Raw genomic sequence first — 11,768 nt, 5'->3', positions numbered from 1 at the left:
ACGTCTGTTGAGGCTGACGATGACAATGTTGCTCTGGTGCTGCCTCAAGGGAGCTCTCTGGACCTGAGAGCAGCTGGAGATGGGTCTCCAGCCCCACAATCGAGACTGTCACAGCCTTGCTGGAGATGGCTGGGGCCATTCAAGGAGTTGTCAATGCTTACCTTCACAACTGGTTTATCTGGCTACCACCGGCTGGCTTTTCAGAGCCCCCAAACTATTATTATCAAGAAAATTGTATTAACTACTACATGCCCAAGTGAGTAAGTAGACAGGCTCACCCACTGGGAATGGGAAAACAAATTCTCAAAGGCAGATCTCTCCTCCTCCCTTTCCTCAGGCTTACCTTTATTTTTAAAGACAGAATCAAAACCAGCCCATATCACCCCATGCCAGGTGGGAGTGACAAGGCCCCAGGATCCTCCTTGCCTGTTTTTAGCCTCCTTCATAGCTTCATTCAGATCACCCAGAAACCTGCTAACTGTGCGCTTGCTGGAGTAACCTTGCAACCTTGCCATAGCTGTCTGCCTTCCTCCTCCAAGTTAAACAACCCCCTGCAATCTCCACTGGGGTGAAAGATAGCAAGTGGGTTCCCCCTTCCTCACCATCCTAAAAGGAGGAAAAGCTCCCTGATGCCTCTCTCCCACTGTACTACTGACTCTTGATAACCTGTCCTGTGCAAATATAGGAAAGGCCCATATCTCAGCAGGGGAAATACACTGCTTGGATCACACAGTGACACCAACAACTTTTCTGTGAGATCTATAGAGGTGCGAAATTTACCTTTGCAGCGCTTTTGTGAAGCCTCTGCTGCTGAATCTTATTCCTCTCTAGAGGTGGGGACAGTCTTCCCAATGTCTCTGCCCTGTAAGAACATGGGCTTTTATATTCAGGCTGCTTTTATGGAGGCTTTTGAGAGGAGAGCTCCTAAATAGAAACCACATTGCCCAGCCTGAGCCAGAGCCTGCTGCATGAGCCCTGCCTGCTTCCCGAGTCTTTCCAGTGCTGATCGTTTCCCAGCAAGAGCACAAAACAGTGGGGCTTACACCTCCCTGGAATCTGCCAGCATGGAAACAGTACTTGACTAACAGCTTACAAACCTCCACCAGAGCTCTGGGACACTCTTTCATCTTTCCAGGGTCTTGGTGGGTGCAAAGTGGTCTGAACAGCTCTTTGTGTCTGTAGCTGCTACAAGAGAAACACCTTTCCTCTTTTTTTCAAAAGAGAAGCTGTTGGGACGTGCTTACCATCTCGCTCTCTTCTGATAACCCTTTCAGCATCCCTCCGTTTTCTGGTTATTCAGTTGTTACCCCTGAAATCTGATCCCTGATCTCAGCCCTCTCTTATCAGCCCCTTTCACTGAGGAGTTCCAAAGCAAGGGGTTAGTTTTAATCTTTGCGCTCTTTCTCTGTCCCTGAGGCCTCGTTTTGCTGGGGGAGGAGTTGAGTGATAGGACTGACGTTTGGGGGGGGGGGGGGGGAGGCTGCCATCCATTAACTCGCTGTTATCTATCAATTCATCTGCGTGGCAAAACAAAGGTATGATTGTTGCTCCAGCTTACAGACCTGAGCTGGCTTCACTCCAGCTACCGTGGGTCATAGGAGCAGAGGAGATACGGAGGCATGGCCCAAGCAGAGCCCAGCAACCAGAATGTAAGGCCTCATATATGGGCTCTATGCTAGGTCTATATAACCATATCCTTCCTGACAGCTGGTACCCAAGCTGCGCTGCTGAAGTGAGCAGGAGGTGAGCCCATCCTGGCCACAGGTTTTCTCCATTTGGGTGTATAAACCTGCCCGCAAAACACGGGATTGATTCTGCACCACCCCAGCATCTGGCAAACTTGTTTGGGGCTGTGCTCCTATTTAAGCAATTATATAGGATATAGAGTGCTAGAACATGAGTTCCCTTATCTCTGTTTCCCACATTACACCCTTTCCTAAGGCAAACTGATGCAGCCCCATTGAAGCTGAGGCACTGATTGACACTAACTGAAGATCTGGCCCCGATTCTGCCATGCTTTGCCTCTGGGTAGTCATTTACACCTGTTCTGAGTGCAAAAGGCAACCAGGAGCAACCGCTGGAGCTGCAAAGCAGTGAAGTCCCATCCCATCACCTTTGGAGCCTGACATGCCATGCACTGATCAGTGGCACAGGGCCCAGTTCCCCTTGCATCTAAGTTGGTTTTGACGTTGCACACAGGCATCCTCTCTTCAGCTTCCAGTAAACCTTGAGATCGCTGCCAAGTCTCATGAAAGAAAAAGTTGTGACCCAGTTCCTGCAGCGTGACTTAGTGTAAATTAGTGCCAACTTTCAGTGGCATGATGACACCTTCATGAAGTCTAGCAGTACACTTCTCAGTCCACGAAATATGAAGCCAAGAACCAGTCCTGATCCAACATTACATGGTGAATATCTTTTCCTTTCCTTGCAGATGCAAAATCCCTGGCAATTTCCGGAAGAACTGCGGTTGTGCAAGCCAAACAGGGCTTGGCTTATTTTCTGAATCATCAAACCAGTGACAGTTTGCATGGACAACATCAGCTTTTGAGCAAAGCTTGCCAATACAGAAAAAAACTTTATGCCTGAATTAGACCCCAGTTCACTGCAGCTAGCAGGCTTTCCTGGGTTGTCTCTTCAGCCAGCTTTAACCTTGTGGCCGAAGAGTCTTCCAGGGACTAGGCAGGCCGGTCTCCGTTCGCTGCTTGCAATACACCTGCAGGAATTGAGGCTGAACTTTTCTTTGTCATTTTACTGATCTCAGTGACACCCTGTCTAGCTTGGCACTATTTGGTGGCCTCAGAAGAGCCTGTGCAAACAATGGTAAAGATGGACAGCCACCAACACACATCTTCACGACCTCCATTTTTCTTGGAGACTTCCAGGCATGACAGTCACTCTGGTTTTTTCCATTGCCATCCAAAATCCAGTGAAATTACTGGAAGGCCTCCAGAACTGATTTCAAACAAAATGGATCCAGCATTTAGATCTAAGTCACCATGTTTAGATCTGTGGGTTGCTTTGGGCTTCTAATTTCCATGGGGATTTGCATAATAAAATACAGTAATAGGCTGAGCAAGTACATTGAGCAGTGGCTGTGAGCCAGGAACTAATGAGCTCCATTGCAGACTGTTTGGCTCTGGATAAGTCACTTGACCTTCCAAAGTCACATCATCCCCATCTGTGAAATGGGGATAGTAATACTTGCCTCACAGGGGTGTTGTGAGGATAATTAGTTACTGCTTGTACATGGCTTTGATGATGTTAAGAACTACATGCCTGCTAAGTATTGTTATTGTATCACGGCTGGGAAGATATTGCAGCTAGGGCTAAATCCTGCCCTTGGAAAAAGATGCGTCCTTCCCCACGTCTTGTAAAATCAGCTGCTAGGCTTGCGCAAGTAGCGTTTATGTAACGCTGGTACCAAACATCAATATGCACCTTGTACCTTTGACGTTGCCAAATCCCCAGAACAACAGCCTGCTGGGAGTCATGTGATGCACCACCCCGGTGCAAACAGCTTTGGGCAGGAGCCCAAATGCAAACTCTTTCTCTCTCTTCCCCCACGAATTGAAATTAGTAAATGTTTCCATCAGGCATTTCAGCGGTGACCTCAGGTCTAGAGCTTGGTGTGCCATACAAAGCCCACGGGCGCACCAGCCCAGGCAACACATGCTACATGCTGCCGAGAGGACAGCCCGCGTGGGACGGGGCGCCTGGGACAGCCAACCACGCTCCTGCACACGGCAAAGCCACAAGGGCTGCAGTGAGAGGGGATGGCTGCAGGAAGACATGGATACATGCACGAGCACAGATGGAAAAGGTAAGCTCCCCTTGCCTAAACTCTAACCCTTAGATGGGCGCTTCCTCCCCATATGCTCCCCTGGGAGCAAAGCCCTTTCGCCTCCTCGGCATTTGGGCCTAGATAATACAAAATAGCGTACAAAGAAAAGAATTCCACCAACTGCAACGGGCTATGGTTCACGATCATTAATAGGCTCAAACCACAGTATCCAGCCTACTCAAGGAACACATAGGAGTTATGCATCCAAATTTCAGTGACATTTAGTGGAAGTCAGCCAAATGGCTCCCTTTGATTCCTTTGAAATTTGAGCCATAACTGTCATTCTATCTTAGACGTGTGAACTGCTCTGAGAAGTCTCCCATATAGATTAGACTGCGATCAAAGAGCTCCACTAAACTGAATTTTATGAAGACAGAGGGTTGAGGTGAGGCTGATCAGCAGCAATATTATCTGAAAAAAACCCCAAACCTAGCAAGTTTGAAAGGGTTAAAGAAGAAAGTTGTTTGGGTAGACAGTGTACATTAACTATCATTTTCAGTCAGCATGCAATGACTAGTTAGCGGGGCTTATCATCCCCAGCTATGTGAGGAATTACAATAAATGCCTGAAATGCAAGCAGGTTTCCGGCTTAGGTAGGTAAATAATGGAAGTCACTATTTTTGCCTGAGTTGCAAGAATTCCCCATGCACACAGGCTCCCCCCCCCACTGTAACACAGCTAACTCTATTCCCTGTTGTTTGGCAAAATGAAGTCCTTTCATGCGTCCTCAGGACTTTTGCTTTGTCTGCAGAAGTAGCCAACTCATTATTTCCTTTTTGGTGGAAAGCAAGAGGTTACTTTTTCAGCATTCATTTGTTTTAAATACTTCCAGAATGTAATGACCTAAGGATGAGTGGAAGGAGACAGGAGCTGCCCTGAGACAGGGACTGCATGATTTGTAGGGAAAAAGTAACAAAACAAGCAACCAGAGCATAACTCTGGTCAAAGCCTGGTAGTAATCCTCCCGTTGCATTCAGTGACATGAAGCTTCCCCTCTGCAGCACCATCCGGTGCAGAAAATACTCTCAAACTATTCAGTGATGCAGCTGCTATTCGAACAGCCACTGGAGAAAAACTCTGGCTGCCTCTGCAGGATAAAAACAGGATAAACTTTGGATAGGACTTAGTAGTAAATAGGGAATAAAGTCATTACAGTCGGGGAGTTTATTCTCATTTAGCCCAAGGCCCTTTTCCCTGCCTTGGCATCCCCAGGCACGTGCCTGACCTGGCCTCTCTCGGAGGCCCCTTTGAGGTTTGTGCGACGCAGCCTTCACACGCCAGCTGAAGAAAACACCGGGCTCCTGCCATAGGAGGGGAATCGGGGTGGGATGCTGAGCCTTGTGAAGTTCCATGTTGATTTGGCCAGGCTCCAGGTAAGCCCATGAGAGCCTCAGCCCCTTCTGCCGGTGAATGCACAAATTGTTTGTGAACCACTGCTGGGGGAAGCCCGGCAGAGGCATGGAAATGATGGTGCCAGGGAAGGGTTAACCAGCGCCACGGCTGGAAGAGTGTCCTCCCTTACTGCTTCACACATGCTGTATTTCTTAGCAAAGTGAGCATATTAACACCGGCATGCTCCCACACACCACCTTGGCTCTCCTCCAGGAAATCATAACCCAGCTATCTGGCACACAAGGCCACAATTTTATTTACACAATCAACTTCTTGATAAACATAAAACTTACAAAATATACCACGCCCTTAAAATAAAAAAGGAAAAGGCGGGGGGCGGGGGGGGGGAGAACTGCAGTAACCTGACCTTCTCAGCCAGAAGGGCCAACCTGCTTTGATTTGATACCCCCATCCCCAAAGAAATCACTTGTGGGATACATGAGGGTTTGCCCTGGCTTTAAGGCAGGGTCCTGCTTGGGGGAGACATGGGGGTACTCTACAGGGCTGGGATCTGCCAGAGGGATTTGGGCTGATACAAGCAGGTTTCCTCCTAGGCACCAGGGAGTGCAGGCAGGGCTGCCAGTGCCCACTGCACCTATGGCCCTCGGGCCCCCCATCCTCACCTCCTTGCCTGGTGCCACCACTCCTCCTGGCTAGTGTAGCTGGCCCCTCTGGAGGGGAAGAAGGCTCTGCTCTGCCAGTAACCCTGAAACAGCGGGAGCTGGTCTCCTTTACTGCTCTTTCTTACCCTCTTCTTGACGTGAATCTTGGCAGAGGAGTCTCTGTGTCTCTATGAACGTTATAATTTTCCACTCTATGTCCCTTAGTCAATCTAACCAACTGCAAGTGGAAGTTGTAGGTTTTATTTTGGGTGGAAAACATTGCTGATTTCATGTGGCAACCAGATTTGCTGGAGACATAACCCACTTTGCCAGAGCACCAGTCAATTCAGCTGGGAAGCAGGGAAGCTGGGAAGCCTAAACCTTCAGCAGCTCCCCAGGGCACCCACTGCCTTGGGTGAAGTTCTACCTAAACATCAGATAAAACTGCATCAGCCTTGCAATGAACTGAGAGGCACATATATGCATGCTGCTTACATCAGGGGTCACCTGAACTCAGCTCCACCACCTTCTCCTTCACCTTTTGAGCTCACATTTCTCCACCGACCCTTCAAAACAATTGTCTTGCTTGGCTACTTGACAAAAGGCTCACAACCTCACTCCACCAACTCTGTAGGCACTGGAGACCAGGGTGGCATCCAGTGCAAGCTCTCCAAGAGCCTGGGCTAATGGTTGTTCTGCTAACCTTCAAACTGGACACATGAAGACAAGGAGATGCTTAAACATAGCCTAGATCCCACTCGAAAGAAACTGCATGAGAAAAAATAATGGGCCAAGGCCATTAAACTGATTTATACTGGCTGAGGATCTGGACATATCTGCTTTATTCCTTGCAGATAAAAAGATCTGCCTGAGGCTAAAAAGCTTTTGATAGTTTGGGAAACAAAGATTGATTCTTTTATTTTATTTTTTCTTTTTCCCACAAATAGGAAGAACCACCTTCAAATACCTGAGACACACTGCAATCATTTAGACAGATAAACAGCTTGATTCCTAGAGATAACAGGACCTGAATGGTTGGCCTCAAAACCAAGCATTCGTGACAATTCTTGAAACAAGAACTTTATTAGTCTTCATTTCCACAACAATTTACATACAACTGCAATGAAAACCCTCCTCCCTTTGCAGCTGGAAAATATACTGTAAACACACTACCCAAAGCCTTGTCATAGTTCCTGAACACCAGGAGGTGGATGGGTGCATGGGTCCCCTGGGCACAGCTCAGGGTCTATGTCGGGGCCTGAGACACTGGTTCCTTTGGATGAATACCTGGCTGACCTCAGTATAAACATCTGAGATGTGAAAGAAGCAGGAAAGGACAGGAACACTGGAGATTAGAGCCAAGGCCAAGGGAAGAAAGTCTGCAGGACTTGGTAGTCTGGTATCATGGCAAAAAGCTCGCCTTTGAAAGAAGAGCAGGGACTTTCTGAAAAAAATCTAGTTCTTGCCTGCCAGACATTTTGTTTCTCTTCACAGGCTGCGAAAGGAGTACATGGGTCCACCTAAGCAGATTGCAACTGTGATGGAAATTTCCTAGGCTATCCATTACAAAAAAACTACCATGCATTCACTCTTCTCTCTTCCTCTCCAAAAGGTAGCAGCTGAAATGAGAGCCATCAAGATCTGTCAAGAGGAGATCTTTCCCTTCAGGAACTGCACCTTGGCTTATGTGGTCAAGTCACAGGGGGATTCTGGGGATGTTGCAGGAGGCTACTACAGCCAAAGAGCTTCTGGGTGCCCTCTTATTTTTGCAGCATCCATCCTGTAAGGGTCTTGCACTCACCACTGTAACAAAACATTTGCAAAGAGTAATTTAGATCTGTCTGCTACATATTCAGCTGCACATGAACAAAAGGCTCTCCTTGTATTGTGAATAATTTCTTCAAATACCAGGTGTTGCCCGATTTCTCCAGAACAGCCAACTCCTACAAGTTTGTAGTGAGTAGTCCTACATACAATGACTTTTCTCTAAAATAATTTTTGTACCCAAGAAGCTCATCTCTGATTTAAAGTCAGTTTTTATCCTCTGTGAATGCAAGGACCTGAGTGCCTCTGATGCAAAAACCAGAAGGCAATTTTTGCCCAGCTCTGCATACTAAAATCTCAGGATTTCTAAAGCCAATCTCAAGATTACACTTTTTTGGATGCTAACATGACTATTGTCAAATAAAAAAGAAACAGCTGTCAGTATGCAGGTGGTTCACGTAAGTGCTATAAACCGACAAACCAACTGAACTGGTTTGCTGAAAGTATGTTCTACAAAGAGCTTCCTTTGTCTGTTAATCTTACATAGTATACATTTCCTCCAAAAACTAAATGTCTTGTCAGGAATGACCCTTAGCTACCAAGTATTTCCAGTTGCATGTAACCACTTAGCACATTGCTGTCACTGCCCTTTCAGCCCAGGCATGTAGAAGTGTGCTCCATCCGTAGAGACAACAGCTCACAGTCTATGCAGTTGGCTGTGTGCAGACTCCTGTGTAACTGCAGCAGCATCAGCAGCTTTTCTACAGGGCAAAGGTGGGCTGAGGAGAGCCTACAGCTATCAGTCAACTCACCTCAACTAATGCAACCCATCCCAGAAGGATTATACCACCAGCCAACAGCCTAGAGCGGCTCCTGCACCACAGCTCTTTCTGTTGCTAAACATAGGGAGACAACACTGGCAGGATCAAAAACAGCGAGTACTCAGAGCTCCCTTGAGACTCCCATGTCCTTGCCACCATCTGCAAAGTTAATGGGCTTTGCAAAACTGATCAGCCATTGGGAGAACGTAACTTGGACCGGTGACCACTGCCCCTGCAGAGTAATGCTGGGATAAGGATAAAATACAAGTGATCTTCTTGCCACTTGACCTTCACACCTCACAACTCACGTTGTGTTTGCCCCCTCTCCTCCAGCACTTCTGCCCTCTAAGACTGAGAAACAAAGACCAGGGAGAGTCAGGGCCCAAACTAGAAGTATCACAGTTCTGCAAGAAGGGACAGGGGCCTTCAAGTTGAGGGACATTTCCAACAGAAGGACTGATGATTTCTCAGAAACGGGTTCCAATTAGCCTTGTCAAGCCTATTTCAGAGCCACAGGAAGGCAAGATGTGGAGGAGGACTTCAAGGGTGCTTTCAAACGAACTGAATCAGAGGTTTACCCAACCCTCCTCTTTCAGAAGTTTCTGAATAACGCACCAGCTTGAACCACTGGAAAGAAACAAATAAATGAGCTGGCAACTTTCACAGGGAGGAGCCTTGAAGCCCAGTTCCCAAGACCACGCCAACCAGCTCCGTGTGACAGCATACAGGAATGAAAATAGGTAGGTAACATTAACAGAAATACACTGAAACTTAATAACAGCAGCTTGTCAGGACATGCACCAAAGAGAAATGGCTCATAACAGCTACAGCTTGTATTATGAATGTTTCATAGCCATCTGGCTAACAGAGCTGCCTAAACTCAACTGATGTTTTGTGTGTGCTGTGGTAACCCACGGTGCATGCTCTGGAAGGAGACTGTCAAGCTAAGTCCTAACATCCGTATTAAAGAGAGACACCGTTTCTCTTGTCAGATGAAAATGGCTTCAAATAACAACACAGCAATGAACAGAGCCCCTAATGAGCTAAGGCTGTGTCCTCCTTTGGTGTAAATCTGCAAGGTTCACCCAGGACAAACAGAGTTATCCCAATTTACACTAACCCTAAGATCCAGCCCCACTCTATTAACCTCTTCTTGGTTCAGTCATAACTTTCATGTGTCTATCAGTAGTTTAAAGCAAAGGCACATTTTAAAAGAAAAAGTAATCCCCCTGCCTTTTCCCTCCTGATCTGATTCACATACAAAATGGGCTTATGAACTCAAAAATTATGGGAGGGTTTCAGGGAGGAGGAAAGGGAGACACAAGAGCCCTTTTATTTTGCGTCTTATTCACAATGAAAATTGGCACAGAAGCCAACCACATACATTAACATAGTTTGGGCAAGTTTAACTCTCATGAATACATTTCTGTGGAAAAACTATGTGACTATGGAAAAATCCCCTCTTTTTTGCCATTTGAAAAGATAACAGGCTTCTATGTGGAACATACCCAGAACCTGCCTGATTCTGAGACATGGAAATACAAAGATGAATAAGGCTGAGTTTCCCATGCTAGGGGCCCATGGAAACTGAGAGGGGAGGAAGAAGTAAGGAGGCCCATTGACTCAGGAGAAGGACTTTCATCCTACAGGCGAAGGAAGTATTTGAAGGCACTAGTAACATTGCAGGCCTGTTCCAGAGCCCATTTAAGTCACTGGCAAACATCTCATTGACTTCAATGGGACGTGGGTCAGGGCTAAACAGTCTTAAAATATAATCCAAGGCTATTTCTACATCATTGTGTAATGAGTGGGATTTAAAACAGTTCAAGTGTGCCCAGCCCTGTGACTTACCTGCTTTCTGTCCACATTTCTGGCTGCTAGCCTGGCTGCTGCTTGCGCTCAAAGTCTCAGTATTGTACTGAGGAAGAGCTGAGCCTAGGACCTTTTTGGAGGACTGTCTCGGACTGAAGTGCACACTAGACTGCACCCATGTCTAAGTCAGGCAACCTGGAGGAAGGAAAGCTTTGGCCAAATGTATTGGGGCATCAAATACACTCTCTCCTCTCCTCCCCTCCCGTATCTCCGTTGCCCCTCTCCAAACTTAGGCTGAGGAGGGCTCTCAGTGTGAGCTGCAGGGTTTGCAAAAAGCAGTGGGCATATCTGCTGGACAATGTGGGCATTCCTTTGTCTGATGATATAAGTGCACCTGGCACCCAAAATCTGGAATTTAAAGCTTAGCCCAGCCACAGCAACTTGTACTGGGATCCTCTGACCCAACTGCAGTCCAGATGCAGCCTTAAGAGTTCTGCAGAATTTCACAGTTACACAAAAATAGTGACCCTGCCTCATACATCCCTAATTGCAACCTACAAACTATTGCCATTCCCATAAAAAAAACCTTCACCTTTGCTCACTGACATTGTACAGTGCTAGCCCTGCTACAGTGCTGTATTTATGGCAGAGGATGGTAACCTCAAAATGACAATTTTCTTTTGAATGAACGAGTTTGCTTTATTATTATTATTAGCCTATCTGATATGATAGTTTGCATTACAAGTCCTTCATCAGATCACTTCAGAAGCACGTCATTGCACTAGGCCTTTAATATCTTGCTAATTTGTTTCATAAATTACTAATTGAACTCTTTAAATTACTCATTTCAGTATGGTGAGTCTCACCCTACAGAAAACTCAGTGATCTCAGAAGAGGGTACATCATAGAATCATCCTCTCCTGCTAGGTAACACAAAATTAAACAGCGAGGTAGGAGCAGGATGGGGAATTTTCCTCCACGATTAGCAGTTCAGAGCCCTTATCGCTGCAATGCATCTAAGTACTGCATATTTTGCACTTGTCTAAACGTGGAGTTTCCACTGATGTCAGTGTGTGGAAGAAGCGAGGTGTACAGATCCACACATCGAGGGCAAAGGATCTGCAGAGCAGATCAAAAGGGAACGTTCTCCCCCTGGGACAAGTCCATCCACACTGCTAGCACTGTTGCTTTAATGACACTTAATGCACATTGCCACTGATGTCATTGCTAAATTTGGCTCCACTGGAGAGATGGGGTTTGGCAAGGATCAGCGAACAGGATTTTTCACAAATTGTCCAATGCTGACCACTTCCAGCCATACCAAGAGGCTGTCTTTGCCTTTTCCAACACAACTGTCTCCAAACACAACCTAGGAACAATGTCACACCTGGCACTAGCTTGGCAGCTGGCAAAAGGTAACTGAGTATTTCAGGAGCAGTTCTCCAGATGCACAATTCTGTTACTTACTGGGCTAGGCTGGAGAGAGGTCAGCAGGGCTTCAGGCAGATTTGTCTGACTGACCCTTCACTCATTGAC

At 46.7% G+C, this 11,768-nt stretch overlaps 1 long non-coding RNA gene across 1 annotated transcript; it reads left to right on the top strand.

Moving 5' to 3' along the window:
• Nucleotides 1-3,515: 3,515 nt before the first annotated feature.
• LOC128140400 (uncharacterized) lies at nucleotides 3,516-8,088 on the top strand. The gene is made up of 2 exons (XR_008234720.1): nucleotides 3,516-3,820; nucleotides 6,783-8,088. It is a non-coding gene; the product is annotated as an uncharacterized LOC128140400 (long non-coding RNA).
• Nucleotides 8,089-11,768: the final 3,680 nt, after the last annotated feature.

This window comes from Harpia harpyja, chromosome 4, assembly GCF_026419915.1.
Source record: "Harpia harpyja isolate bHarHar1 chromosome 4, bHarHar1 primary haplotype, whole genome shotgun sequence".
In the NCBI taxonomy this organism is placed as follows: domain Eukaryota; kingdom Metazoa; phylum Chordata; class Aves; order Accipitriformes; family Accipitridae; genus Harpia; species Harpia harpyja.
The sequence above is the reverse complement of the archived record's forward strand: the minus strand, read 5'-3'. Positions and strand labels throughout refer to the sequence as shown.